At 47.1% G+C, this 15,247-nt stretch overlaps 1 protein-coding gene across 4 annotated transcripts in view; it reads right to left on the bottom strand.

Moving 5' to 3' along the window:
• The window catches only part of CFAP298 (cilia and flagella associated protein 298), a 142,276-nt gene that overhangs the window by 126,742 nt on the left and 287 nt on the right, over nt 1-15,247 (bottom strand). Inside the window, exon 1 of one of the 4 annotated variants that reach the window (XM_078656228.1) lies at nt 15,177-15,239. The exons of the other annotated variants lie outside the window; for them this stretch is intronic. The gene's annotated coding sequence lies outside the window, so the exon portion shown is untranslated. Of the gene's footprint in view, nt 1-15,176; nt 15,240-15,247 lie in introns of those variants that run through there. 4 annotated transcript variants of the gene reach the window in all.

The following is a 15,247-nucleotide window of genomic DNA, read 5'->3' as shown; positions in this document are numbered from 1 at the left end:
GTAAATACGCTCTGTTATTAATAAGCTTTTTGTAAATTAAGGAGATCGTACTGTCGGGTACATGTCCATCCAGAATGCGGTCTTCCAAAGGGGAGGACTCAGGGATATCAGTACCCACTGGGAACACCGACAACAAAGCGTGGCGGACCTGCGCGTATCGAAAGAATTCAGTTCCGCCCAGGTCATACTCCAGACGCAGCGCATCGAAGGACTTGACCGTCCCCTTCGACCACAAGTCACCCACTGTACTAATACCAATCATATCCCATTTGTCAAAGCCCTTCGTCCGCCACAGAGAACCCAAGCATTCCGAGTCATACAGGGGAGTGGCCCGAGTGAATCTACCCGTCCAGCCCAGGGCTGCAGTCGCATCACGCCACACTCTCAAAGCAATCTTAGTGGGACCGGTCAGCGCTCCGCGGTGACCACCGGAGTACAGCGCTCTACGAAAGGACCCTCCGGGAAGGATAAGCCTATCCATGGAAAACGCCGGAGCCGGGCCCGGAGCGTAAGTCACATGGTTAATTGCGCTGAGTTGGGACGCCCAGTAATAACGTCTGATGTCTGGGAGGGCTATGCCGCCGTCATACCATGGGAGCGTGAGCTTGGATAGGGCGATACGGGCGTGCCCGTCCCAGATAAGTTGCCTCTGCAGATTTTCCACTTCACGAAAGTAGCTGGAAGCAATCGGGTCGAAGGAGTTCTGTAGCGCGTATAAGAAACGGGGCAAAGACATCATTTTAAAGAGCGCCGCTCTGAAGAGGGGCAACAGTGGCAACTTACGCCAGCGAGCTACATCAAGTTTAAGCCGCTGAAGGGGGGGCAACAGATTAAGCTCATAGCGCGTAACGGGATCAAGGGAAATATAAATCCCCAAGTACTTAAAACCGGTATTCGCCACCAGAATTGGAAATCTACGCGGCAACGGAGGAAGATCTCCTGCCAAAGCATAGACGCAGGATTTAGCCCAATTGATAACGAGACCGGAGTTCTTGCCGAAGGAAGCAAGCACATCAAAAAGCACGTTGAGGGATTTCCGCGGCGAGGTAAGATATAGGAGGATATCGTTTGCATACAGGGAGATTCGATCCTCGAAGTCAGGGGACCATCGGATTCCCCGCATGGACGGTTCCCAACGGAGCCATTCCGCCAGCGGTTCAAGAGCAAGAGCAAGAGCAAAGAGCAATGGAGACAACGGACAGCCTTGCCGGGTACCCCGTCCAAGCTCAAAGATGCAAGAAACTCGTCCGTTAACCACTACCTGGGCTAAGGGATTCTCATAAAGAAGCTTCACCCAGGCTATAAAGCCTGGCCCAAACCCGAATTTCGAGAGGGCCGCCCACAGGTAGGGCCATTCGATCGTGTCAAAGGCCATGGTAGCGTCGAGAGAGACCAAAATGGCCGGTTTCGTAAGCGTCCCAACTCTCGCGAGAACCCCGTGGAGTCTGCGCAGGTTTAAAGCAGTGTTGCGGTGCGGGATAAAACCGGACTGATCCGGATGGATCAGGTCTCCGATCACAGTGACCAATCGATTAGCCAGAGTTTTTGCCAATATCTTGGGTTCGGCGTTGAGCAAAGAGATAGGCCTGTAGGAGGTACAGCGGTCTCGAGGCTTACCCTCTTTAGGAATAACAACAATGGTGGCAAGTCGTTGGTCCAAGGGGAGGGAGACCGACTCCAGGGCCTCGAGAAACATGTCCCGTAAATGGGGCGCCATTTTGTCGGGCCGCAGCTTATATAACTCAATAGGCAAACCATTGGGGCCCATCGCCTTACCCGAGCGGAGTGATCGGATCGCCACTGCGCTTTCATCCACCGTCAGCGGGGCGTCTAAGAGATCCCTATCTGAGTCAGAAAGGCGAGGCAGAGCAATGTCCCGCAACAGTAAACGAGAGTCTTCCTCGTCCCGATCACAGACCGAGGTGTACACAGTCTCAAAGTGATCCGCGAAGCACTGAACGATCCCAACGGGGTCTGTGACACACTCACCATCAAGCCTCTCAACCACTGGGACCACACGATTCACTCTCTCCTTCTTATCCAACCACGCCAACAACTTGCCCGCTTTGTCACCCACGTCATACAATCGTCCCTGCTGCTCCCTGTACATCACTTTCGCTGCATTCGTAACAAGAGCCTTGTAGTCCGCCTGTTTCAAAGCAAGGGAGTGCAGCTTTGCGCTAGATACACCAAGACTGAGATCATCCTCCAAAGCAGCAATCTCAGACTCCACCCGCACAACCTCCACAGTAGCAGCTTTCTTTGCGGCGGCAATCAGGGATAAGGATTGCCCACGTATTACAGTTTTAAACGCTTCCCACAACGAGACAGATGAGGAGACAGACCCCACGTTTTTGTCAAAATAGTTCTCAATGGCTTTAACAAGGCTGGAACGGGTCAGGGGATTATGAAAGTACCACGGGTTAATCGGAGCCACTCTACCCTCGACTCCCACACCAACCTCGTAACGGAGCCATAATGGGGAATGGTCCGAGACTCCCCTAGGGAGCAGACGAATTTCCCTGATAGAGGTAGACTGATCTGCGGGCAATAAAAAGTAGTCCAGTCTGGACAAACTGCCATGGGCCCCAGAGTGAAAAGTGTATTGCCGCTGTGTAGGGTGGAGCAGCCTCCAAGCATCAACAAGCCCAAAAGTCTCTAACAAGTCGCTCCGCCATCTGTGCGCCCTAGGCAGGTCTCTGGGTGGGTGTCGGTCTGAAGCGCCAGAGACAACAGAATTAAAGTCCCCACCCAGGATCACAAGCCCATCAGGTAAACCCAAAAGGACACCACACAAGTCAGCGAAGGTTAAGGTCTGCAGGCCCGGGGGAACATAAACCGAAAGTACAGACAAGGTCTTCCCCTCCCATCTACCAGTGAGCACAGCGTAGCGCCCCCTGTCATCAAGCTTGACCTCATCAACTGCGAAAGGGAGGGAGGACCGAAGAAGGATGCCAGCCCCCCTAGACCCAGAAGTAAACCCCGCGTGGGCCACTAGGCGGTAACCACGTCGATTGAGAGCCTGACAAGCGTTTCCTATTAAATGGGTCTCCTGCAAGAGGACAATATCGGGGGAATGTCGCCTAAGGTATCTCAAAACGATACCCCGCTTAATCCTGTCTCCCAAGCCATTGACGTTCCAGGATAAAAGTCTCAACTCACCGCCCCCCATCCCCAATGCATGAAAGGAGCAGGACCCACATAGAACACAACAATCAATACGATGCCTCGTGAAGAAACAAAAACACACAAACACCCCCCCCACCCCCAAACTCACCCATGGTGCTCCCCCCACCCTGCACTCCTGCGTAAGACTAAAAAGCCACCCCAACTTGCAGTGTGCCTGTCGCCCCATAACTAAACTAGACTACGCTAGGACCCCAGGAGGAGGAAGAGTCCCCGTTTATCCCCCGCCATCCCCGGGCAGATCATGGTCTAAGGAGTCCCAAGGACAAACTCAGCTGATACAGCAAACAAAAGTCCAGATGTCGGGATCCACCGGCGAAGTCCTCACTCGGCCACACCCCCGTCGGCGCCGCCAGGGTGTCCGGAGCGATCCTGTCCCTCAGGGAGTGTATCAAGCCAGTCACTGACATTATCAGGGCGGTCAAAAAAGAATGTGCGTTCCAGATACTCAATCCTCAGCCTGGTCAGGAACAATAAGGAGTATTTCAAACCCAAGTCTCGCAGTCGCCTCTTGACCCCCTGAAATCCAAGTCTCTGCTTCTGAACAAACAGCGAATAGTCAGGATAAAAAGAAATAGAGGCATTCTCAAATTTCACCGGTCCTTTGTCTCGCGAAGCCTGCAGCACAGCGTCTCGATCTCGAAAGTGGAACAGCCTGGCGCTGATGGGTCTCGGAGGAGCACTCAGCTTAGCCTTCCCGCCGGGAACACGATGAGCCCGTTCCACCGCAAAGAATTAACTAAGTCCCGCAGGAGCCAGATGGTTGGAAATCAAGTCTTCAACCAGGAGGTCAACCCCTTCAGTCTCGGAATCCTCCGGAACACCAATAAGGCGTACATTGTTGCGGCGGGCCCTATTTTCGTAGTCCTCAAGACGGCGAGCCATTTGGTCATGTGAGGAACGAAGATTACCAATTTCCGCTTGGGCGTCCGAGACATCAGTGACCAAACTGGAGGTCTTCAAGCCCAACGATTCCACTCTCTCGTTGGTTTTCGAAAGATCCGCTCTAATCAGCGTGATATCGATGGCCACCGTGTCGATCTTAGTCGCCAAGGCCTCATATTGTTGCCCCATAGATGCCTGCATGGCGGCAATGGCTCCCATAATGTCTTTCAATGACGGGTCCGAAGTCTCCGGAAAGAGGGTCATAGAAGTGCCTGAAACACGGCTCACAGCGCCGGGCGAACCCTTGGCATGTGCATAGTGGTCCATGGTGTTGGTCTGATGTTGGCCGCCACGTAGAGGCGCCTTAGTCTTCCGCTTCTCGAGAGGCTGTCCGGTAGCCATCTTGTAAAAGGGACCCCGGAGGGGTCCCAGCGAACTGGTGAAAATGGCCGGGAGCAAGCGTCAAAACAATCAATAAGACCAAGTCCAGACTTTGCGAACAAATGTAGATCAAGCAGTGAACAGGCAGCCAGGGAACCCCACACAGGAGAGAGAGTAACGGGCCAGTCGAAGACAGTGAGAGGCAGCACCCCTATCAGTGGAGCCGGGGAATCGAAACCAAAAGTCAGCAGGGGTCAACCCGGCGGGGACCCTTGCAGCCGTTGTTGATCAACTGTTCCCCGGCCTGTTCAAAAACCGAACCCCCGGTCCGCCTCAGGGTGGGCCTTAGAATGGAGAAACAGCGTAAAAGTGGACCCCGAAGTCCAATTTTGAAATTTCAAAGTGTTCGATGATCAGCGAGGATATGCAAACAAAAGCCCGTCGACGAAATCAGGATGTTGCCAGGATAATCGTGAGAGGTGGCACAGGTCCGGGGAGCTCTGTGCTCACGCGACCATCATGGATGCCCGCGTAGCTCCTCCCACTTTAATAATGATTTTTAATTTGGGAAATGAGGACTGTATGATGGGGATGGGAAAGCAAACAAATCAGTACGGTATGATAAAGAAAGTAACAAAACATCAAGGTTTGGCGGGGGTGTGAATGATTTTACGTGTTGAAATGTCATGATTTTTAATCAAAATTATGTTTTGTGATGTGATGATTTTAATTAATTGAACATCAATAGATATCTATCCATTCTGATAAGTACAGTTGCATGTGGACAGTAGTGAGTGCACATCATTTGTAAGCCCTGAAGGGTATTACCAATTTAAGAGGATGTCCTTCAGGTTGGTGTCCACAGCTGCGTTCAATTAAAGGTTGCTGTTCAGATTGCTTGAGAAAATAAAAGTTATTCTCTTTCTCCAAGAAGATATACTGATAATGAGGAGAGAAGAAACTGAACATCATCGCAGACTATAGAAGGTTCTGACGTTCTTGTATGTATAACAATGGGTTAACTATCGAATACGCAATGTGTACATTTTTGCAAGAGCATATCGGCTTACGAGATTAGGTAAAACCAGAATTATTAAAGGACATCAGTGTGCCCCTTCACCGCGGAATTGAGACAATGTTAGGTCTTTTGGGGCATAGCAGAGCTTTATGCCAAATTTGTGAACAAATTAATGGACAACACTCATCAAATTAGACTGCTAAAGACACCTAAAACCAAGTTTAAGTGGACCAGTGACTGCCTTTGACCCCATCTCACCCACATGCCTGGTACAGCGTCTCCCTCAGACAGTTGTTAGGGGGAAAGCCCTTAATCTCCTCCCTTCCTTTCTGTTCAACAGGGTGCAAGTGGTCAGTTTCAGTGGCTTCAAAGCTAAACCTTTTAGTCTTCCTTGCGGGATCCTTCAGGAGTCCTCGCTAAGACCCACTCTTTTTAATCTACATTTCACAACGCTAGGCGAGTTTATACCGTCATGCGACCTTCAAGCACTTTCTTATGCGGATGACATGCAGATTATAGTATCTGCCTCTGACTACCTGCCCCTAGAGGCCAACAGATGTAATCACTGCATGACAAGAATAAACATTTGGATGAAGGAAAATGTTCTTAAACTGAACAAGGAGAAAACTGAGGTGCTAGTGTTCGTGGGGCAAGAATACATCTGGTAAACTGCTCTCCCTTGTGAACATGTTGGGTTCGGTCGACACGTGGCGGATGCTCCATCCATGATACGTGCTTTAGATACCACTCCTCCGTACATAACACTTTTTCTCGACTAGATTATCTATTCATTCCAGGGAACCATAGCCAGAGAATAACTGAGGCCTCAATCCTGCCCGCGGGTTATCTGACCTTTCCCCAATCATGATTACACTTTTAATCGGCCCACATTGACATCCATTTCGGTGGAGATTATCACCATGGCACATGCAAAATGGGAAATACAGGGACTATGTACATAAAGCCGTGGAAGAATATATTGCCCTTAATGTGCATACTGCCTCCTCTTCGGAGACCTTATGGGAAGGCTTGAAACCCACAATACCTGGGGTGGACATTAGCTACACCGCAGCGGAGCTTAAGCTCTGAACACATGAACTTACGCAATTAAAAGCCCAAATCATGGTGCTAGAAATACGTAGCCAAGATAGTGAAGCCCCAAGGCTCGCAGGAATTTACGGCTCGCCCAACAATATCAGAGTGAATTAATGGAAGAGGCTAGCCGAGCCTGGTTGGCATCTCGGAGTTGAATATATCAGTGGGGTGATAAATCTAGGAAGCTACTATATATCGATTATGTAAACAGACTGCAATGTCCACCCCCCTTCCGCTTATTCAGGATGTACTGGGTACGACCGTTACAGATCCAACAGAAAGTGCTGACAGCTTCGCACACTTATGGTGAACTCTTTCGACCTAGAGAAGTGATACAGGTTTCATTGATTGAGAAGTTCCTAGATGACATACCACCGTGCACTATCCTGGAGGATGCACGGGACTCTTTAGACGCACCCATTACACTTGAAGACGTCACAACAGCTGTGTCGGAGTTGCAGACGGGCAGAGTCCCTGGTCCTAAATGTTATCCCAGTAAGTTTTATAAAGCGTTCATATCCCAATTAGGCCCACATCTCCTCAATCCAATCCAAGAAACAACCGAGACGGCACAGCTGCCATCAGACTGGCGGCATGCAGAAATCGTGGTATTTCCCAAGCCAGGTAGACCACCAGAACAACACTCCTCCTATCGCCCAATATCCCTCTTAAACATCGAAGCGAAAATCCTCGCCAAAATTCTAGCGAACAGACTACTACCATATATGGCAGACATTGTCCATCTAGACCAAGCGGGCTTTATGCCCTATCGCTCTATCCGGTACAAAAGGGGGTGGTGATGGACGGAGCATCTGAACCAATCAAACACTCACACCCAGTCAACAGATCTGGGTTTAATCCATCACCGTTTTTAGCCCACTCTGCCACCCCAGTTCCGACATAGCAATATGCAAATCAGTCTGACCCTGTGCCTCATGGGAACAGTCCAGCCCGAACTGCCAAGCCATGCCTTCCCTGGACCGGAAACAAGCTTCCTAGGACCGGTTTCTGACATTCCAGCCGTCTTCAGCCAGGCTTGCTTGAATCCAGTGGCAAAGTGAACAAGGGACTCACGTCTGAGCATACCCTGCCAACTTATGGCGAACAAAGCGGTACAAAAGGGGGTGGTGATGGACGGAAGACATGGCTTGGCAGTTTGGGCTGGACTGTTCCCATGAGGCACAGGGTCAGACTGATGTGCATATGGCCATGTCTGAACTGGGGTGGCAGAGTGAGCTAAAGAATGGTGATGGATTAAACCCAGATCAGTTGACTGGGGGTGAGTGTTTGATTTGCTCAAACGCTCCGTCCATCATCCCCTTTTGTATCGCTTTGTTCGCCCTAAGTTGGCAGGGTATGCTCAGACGTGAGTCCTTTGCTCACTTTGACACTGGATTCAGGATAGCCTGGCTGATGAGGATTATGAATCCGAAACCGGTCCCAGGATGCTTGTTTCCGGTCCAGGGAAGACGTGGCTTGGCAGTTTGGGCTGGACTGTACCCATGAGGCACATGGTCAGACTGATTTGCATATGGCCATATCTGAACTGGGGTGGCAGAGTGAGCTAAAGAATGGTGATGGATTAAACCCAGATCAGTTGGCTGGGGGTGAGTGTTTGATTTGCTCAAACGCTCCATCCATCATCCTCTTTTGTATCGCTTTGTTCGCCCTAAATTGGCAGGGTATGCTCAGACGTGAGTCCCTTGCTCACTTTGCCACTGGATTCAAGATAGCCTGGCTGATGAGGATTATGAATCCGAAACCGGTCCCAGGATGCTTGTTTCCGGTCCAGGGAAGACATGGCTTGGCAGTTTGGGCTGGACTGTTCCCATGAGGCACAGGGTCAAACTGATTTGCATATGGCCATGTCTGAACTGGGGTGGCAGAGTGAGCTAAAGAATGGTGATGGATTAAACCCAGATCAGTTGACTGGGGGTGAGTGTTTGATTTGCTCAAACTCTCCGTCCATCATCCCCTTTTGTATCGCTAGCGCTCTATCCGCCATAACATTCGGAGAGCTCAAACGCGATTGCAGCTGTAGATCTCTGAGATAGACCAGCAGCTCTACTACTGGCGGATATGGACAAAGCCTTTGACTCAATTAGTTGGACCTATCGATTTACAATCTTACCATGTTATAATTTTGGCCCACAGTTTATAGCATATATCAAGCTCCTGTATACAGACCTGACCGCTACAGTTCAAGTCGGAAATTGCGTCTCTGATCCCTTCCCAGTTGGACGGGGAAAGCAGCAGGGATGTCCTCTGTCCCCTCTCTTCTTTGCGCCGGTCATTGAGCCACTGGCCATATTGTTCCGGAAAGAAGCACTGATTCGGGGTTGTGAATGGACGCTCGATATATCAGATCATATAGCACTATATGCTGACTACATTCTATCTTCCTCACAGACCCCTTTAAAGCAGGCCCCAGAATATTGCAGATTATGCGGATCTTTGGGGAGACTTCAGGTCTTTATCTGAACTCCCAGAAGTCCACTATTTGGCCCTACGGGGCAGCCTGGGGCATAACAATTGGGCTGAGAGTCTTAAACAGGCAACAGACAGACTGTTGTATTTAGGTGTGTTCCTGTCTGTTAACCTCTAAACTTCGAGGGACAGGAATCTGGCCTTGGTTACCGAAAAGGTGCGCACTGCGAAACAACACTCTGCTTTGGATGTTCTGCCATTTTTAAGATTTCTTTTGCCGTAGCTAATTTACCACCAAAGAACCACCCAGATCATGTCCTGTCCTCCTGGTTTAAACAGATCAATGGCATGGTGGGGCAATTCCTATGGGCAGGTGAGACGCATCCCGGGTTGCGCTTCCTACCTCTTTTCAATCAATGTATTGTGGTGGTATTGCGGCTGCAGATATGCAAGCCTACTATGCAGCATTGCAGCTTCAGGTAATTTATGATTGGCGTTATAGGCCTGGTGATGATCCAGCATATGCAATAGAACGTTGGATAATGAACAACCTGACTCTTACATCCCATCTATTTAGTCATTTGAATCCCCGCTCTTTGTGACCCGCTACCACAGCAGTAATTCTTTCCTGGCGACAGTCACTTCGACGAATGAGGTGGTGGGGTTGTATCACCCACGAAACACCGCTATCGCATAATCAATTATTATCCCACACACCTGGACTCCAAGGGTTTCGCAGATGGGAGCATATAAGAATCTCAACCATTGGCAATATCATGCATGGCACGGTTCTCAAATCATTTCAGGCCCTAAAAGATTAATTCTCCTGTATAATTCCAAGTTCTATAAATATCTACAACTATGCCACGCTATTAAACTTCACATTGATAAACTAGAATCACTCCCAGAATTTAATCCGTTAGAGGGTAAGCTTCTAATGGGAGATCAAGGTGAGCATAAGATATACAAAATATACCAATTCCTCATCACCCACAGTACCACAATACTTGAGAAAATCATTGTCGCTTGGCGAATATACATTGGCCCCCTAGACACAGATGATTGGACAGAGGCCCTGGAGTCTCCCTGAAGAGCAGCCATATCCTCCCGACAGCGACTCACTCAATTTAAATATCTACATAGGGCTTATTATACATGTCACAGGCAATGGAGAGCAGGCCTGATTGACTACCCTGTATGCTCACGATGTCAAAAGGAAAAGAGGTCTTTCATGCACACAGTTTGGGCATGTACGGCTCTGGGTGGGTTCTCGTCTGGTGTACTGGCATGCCTAACTTAAATACTTGGGTGGAAACTGCCTAGATGCCCTAGACTGACAATATTACACATAACAGACACGACTGGTGCTAACAAGTATAAACGCTATCTCCTTTGACTTGGCCTTACCATTGCTAAGTGAGACATCGGCGGGTCATGGAAATCGGAAAAAACTCCTACTAGTAGGGCCTGGAAAAATGGAATGGACTTCTGTATGGGATTGGAGATCCCGATCTTCCTGGCACGTGGATGCCCACAGAAAAATCGTAAAATCTGACAAAGATGGGCAGATTACTGTGGGTTGGTCCTGCCGGGGCAGGCTGCGATGACAGATGTATTGACTCTGAAATTTGGTGTTATGAAGCACAGAAGTGACTTATACTTTGAGGGGAAAACTTTTGGACTATGGTTCTTATCTAGCTTGCATATATAATTGACATATATCAATGCATTGGGGTTGTTTTGTTGTAAAGTTATATCCTTACAAGTATACAATCTGATAATATATGTATATATCTGCAAATAATGATGTAGTCCATTGGACAATCAAGTAACTGAAAGTATGCTAATAAAATCTGTTATGAAAAAAAAGAATACATCTGGTCTGGCAGCTGGTGGCCAGAGGAATGCGGCCCATTACCCACTCCAGCTAAAAAACCTGGGGAGGTGTTTGATACCCTGTTGAATTTTTAGTTGCAGGTCAATTGTACCACTAGTACTTGTTTCCATATCATTTAGACTCTCAGGAAGAGCTTTCCATTTATTCCTGTTGAACTGCACCATATTGTGGCCACTGCTTTAGTTTTGTCTATACTGGACAACTGCAATGCCCTTTATTTGAATATCAAGTCCTCATCATTGAACAAGCTACAAGTCACTCAAAATGTGGCTGCAAACATTATTCTTGATATTCCTAAGCGTGCATTGGTTAGAGAAGGTATCAAGGCGCTGCATTGGCTCCCTGTTAGGAAGCACATCTTCCAACAGGCTAGCTGCTTAGTCTTTCAAGCTCTCCATTATAAAGCGTCTAAACCTCTCGCTGCCCTGTTTAATTAGTACATCTCTGGCAGATTACGCAGATCCTTGTCTGGTAGGAAAGTCAGTATCCCTAGATTTGGAAAAGCGAGATGGTGCGACCGGTCCTTCTCTGGTGCTGCAGCCAGGCCCTGGAGTACCTTGACTACTCGAATTACCAATTTGGATTTTTTTACTCTGTTCAAAAAATCCATGAAGACTTGGCTTTTTTCATCATAATTCTTTAGGTCTGCTATGGATGTGACCTGTTTCTGGTATAGTGCTTATACACTTGGGTTTAATACACTTTATACATTTTATTTTCATTTAATTTAATTTCAGAATTGTTTTGAAGGAATCGAGGTAACTATTTGTGAGGCGCATTTTGTACATGAGTTGAAGCCCAGACCTTGCATTATTGTGACTATAAATGTAAGCAAGAGGGGGTTGGTGGCTACTTTATTTAAGAGGGATGAGCCCGGTAAAGAGTACATTGTGGCATTTGGCGCTCATGCTTGGTATGAAGAGAAACGTGCAATAATACGGCAGGAGGCTCTTCTGCGTGAGTGTGTGTGGGGGGGTTGAAACATTTTAGAACATCCATTTGGGGAAATGAGCTTGTCATTTGTCGTTACCCTAAAGCCCAGACTAAACTCTTTACCATCGGGGCATGATTGGAGTAGCACCTCGGCTCAGTTAGCATGATTATCAATTTGTTTGCAGGATCATACATACAAAGTGGAATTTTTACTAGAGAATAGAAATATTGTGAACTTCTTGTTGTGCGTGCCCTCAGACCTTAAGGAGATCGAGGGTGATACCTGTATGGAAGAGTGCATTGTTTCGTGTGTGATGGGTTGTGTATGCATCCAGTAAGGAAGAATGGCAGCAAGAATACAAGGATGAAACGTTAAAATGTGTCAAACATCGTTTACATGGAAGACTGCCACAGAAAGGAGTTTTTGTTGGATGCAAGAACTTTGTTGGAGGTTCTAGACGAATTGTCAAGGAATGATTGGGCACTAGTGAGGGAGAACAGGGTGGTTCTTTCCAAGTCGCTGAAAGGGAACATTATTTCCATGTGGCTTGATAGCATTGTTAAGGCTAAAATGCGGTGAAAACGCATATTGGTGACCAGGTGTATAAGATTAAGTAGAGAGCGTTGTACCATTAGTTTGGGTGCAGAAAAGTCAACCGTTATTTGATTACGAGTGCCTGTCAGCCCCTTGGGAAACCATGGCTGAAAGCATTATGGATCCTGTTGTTTTCAGGTTAAATAGACGTTTGTGTTCATGGATGTGTTTTCTCGTTGGTTGTATGTGAAAGTGGTCCTACAAATTGCTTTAGTAGGTTAGAAATGTAGTGGTGCTCAGGGGAAAGGAGGTCTAGAAATCGAAAGGCCTCATATGTAGACACAATTTTAATTCTGTTTCTCACTTCACCATAACTTTTTCTAGTCTATTGTGCCACTACTGGGCAAGGAAGAGGAGAGTCTGTGCTCAGAAGGATTCTGGAAGCCGATTGGACAAGACAAGATGAAACATGAACTGCAACATTTCTTTTCGACTGTTTATATTAGCGCATGTTCCTAGAGTATGTTAACATGCTTCCCCCCCCATACCTTTTAAGGCGCTTTCCATTTTATGCCACTGAAGCCGGATGATGAAGGCTTAATGCTGATGTGCCATCCTTTTTTTAAATTATTGCTCATAGCGATTTGCTACTTCATTGTAATTGTTACCTTATTTTCTTCAGAGTCAACTGAATCTCGTGAACCTCTATAAAAAGTTCTGCTGATATTGATTGAAGTTTGAGCTTCATGCTCTTATCTCACTCTACCCTCTTGGACTTGAACTCTTTATGGGTTCCAACTAGCATCATTTACACCCCATTCTTAAAATAGGGATTCTTTCCTTTATGAAACTCGCTTGATACATTGCTGTTATGATTTTGGTCTAACCATACCCTTTTATCAAATCTGTAATTTTGCTGGGATATTAAACTAACTAAGATTTTACTAAACTCTTAATGAAAATAAAAGCCTTAAAAACGAACTCAAACTGAGAAATAGAATTGTGATTATGATTTTTGTGATACCTAGCTGCTGATCTTTTCATAAATGGCAGCAAAGGTTTTCGAAGAGAAGGCCCCCCCACCCAGAGCAGGATCAACCCTATACTGAGTAAGGTAGAGATGTTAAACTCTTATGTAAATTGATTCCTGCTCCAGCAAAGAATTCTGTGAGGATCAGTTTTAGAAGATGTGGACATCTTTCTGCAGTTAGTCTAATACTAGGCTCCCTAAGCAGCCGTTACTGGAAGCTCGCTGTTTTATGTTGGATGGTGGAATAAGTAATGCTGTGTAAGAATTGTTGAATGTGGCCCAATCCAAAGTTTTATGTGATGGTGGTGAGGATGGCAGTGCATGTCAGGGAAGAGGAGGCACATTTTGGCACCTTCGGGTTTTGCAATCCCGCAGGGTAGTTTAGAGGAGCATTCCGCAGCCATGTAGGTAATGTATTAGAAGGAAAATCTTCTGAATTAGGAAGAAGGGGGTTGTGTGGAAGCTTTGAATAGGGGGTGCAGATCAAAGGTGCCCCCAAAAGTAATGCTGGACCTCCAAAGAATTTAGAGGATTACATTTCTGGATAGAGATTAAAAAAAAATGTTGTTGGGGTTTTGTTATGCTTTCCCTCTCCCATTGCTTTTGCTGTTAGCTCTTGTGTTAGTTCCTAATTTACCCTTTGTGGGTCAAAAATTAGGGTATCGTAAGTCTTACTCGTAATACGGTTTAGGCAAATAGAGAGGAAAGTGATTATGTAAGCCACTTCTTTATTCTAGAATGATAGGTATGATGTAAATTGTGGCAGTAACGATGAGGCTGTTATCTACCTCGTCGCGTAATAAATATGCTCCCAGTTTTGAATATATGATTTTTCAACGATTTCAAGTTCCACGCATGGCATAACCACGCGAATTTTACATCGCAAGTGGCTTTACCACGCTGGAATTTACAACGAAGGATTGTACCACGTCTTACCTGCACGTCTTTCTCCAGCAGCCCTTACTTCCATCTACCATGGAAACAAGCGTCAAAACACGTCCTCCAAAATAAATAAAGGACTTCTTTTTTGACGTACACTGCACGTCTTTGGGGGAGGCTCTTTCCTTTTACTTCATTAATACCACAGAGCGTTTTTTTTTTTATCTAACTCGCTCCTTAATTGTTGTTATTTTTTGGGGGGGAGACCCCCCCAGCCCCCCTAGCCCCCCTCCCAACCCTCCCCCAGCCCCCACAGCACGACTGGACGGAATACCACGTCTCCCCCCAACCCACGCTGAACGTACTTTCGTGTTATAGACGGTCGTGGAAGGCACCCACGTTGAAAAAACGTTTGCGTGGTAAGTGTACCGTGGTAAACGTTATGCGTGGGGATGCCTTCGTAGTAAATGATGTTTCCCCCCAGTTTTAACAATATCAGAGCGTTTACAACACCCTAATCCAAAGGGTAACAGAAAGATGGATATACACGTGTTGATAACACGTTTGAGGGAAAATAGTCAAAGAGGCACTAAAGTAAAGGGAACGAGAAGGATGACATCTCTTTCTATGATGAAGTGATATCGTTGCACATTGTTTATGGCAATTAGCCCTCCCAATTATGAGAGTGCTCCATGATTTTTAAATTTAAGAAATTGAAACTTGAGTGTTCGACGTTGGTAAGTTCTATACAAAACTGCGTATCGTGTTCTCACGTCCCTCCAATAATGTACATCTCATATGCCCCATTCGCATTCATACAGTGCATCAAGCGCCCTACTCATGTTTCCATGAGAGTGTCAGGGAATCAATGACGTTCGGGTGTACGAGAGCTGTGCCCATGAGTGCTTACCTGACGTGTCTCTTGAACTCTGCTGGTGTATCTACCGTCTTTCTCCGGTGCCCTAAGCAACTGCTAGTGCA

The sequence above is a fragment of the Lissotriton helveticus genome, chromosome 8 (genome assembly GCF_964261635.1).
Source record: "Lissotriton helveticus chromosome 8, aLisHel1.1, whole genome shotgun sequence".
In the NCBI taxonomy this organism is placed as follows: domain Eukaryota; kingdom Metazoa; phylum Chordata; class Amphibia; order Caudata; family Salamandridae; genus Lissotriton; species Lissotriton helveticus.
The sequence above is the reverse complement of the archived record's forward strand: the minus strand, read 5'-3'. Positions and strand labels throughout refer to the sequence as shown.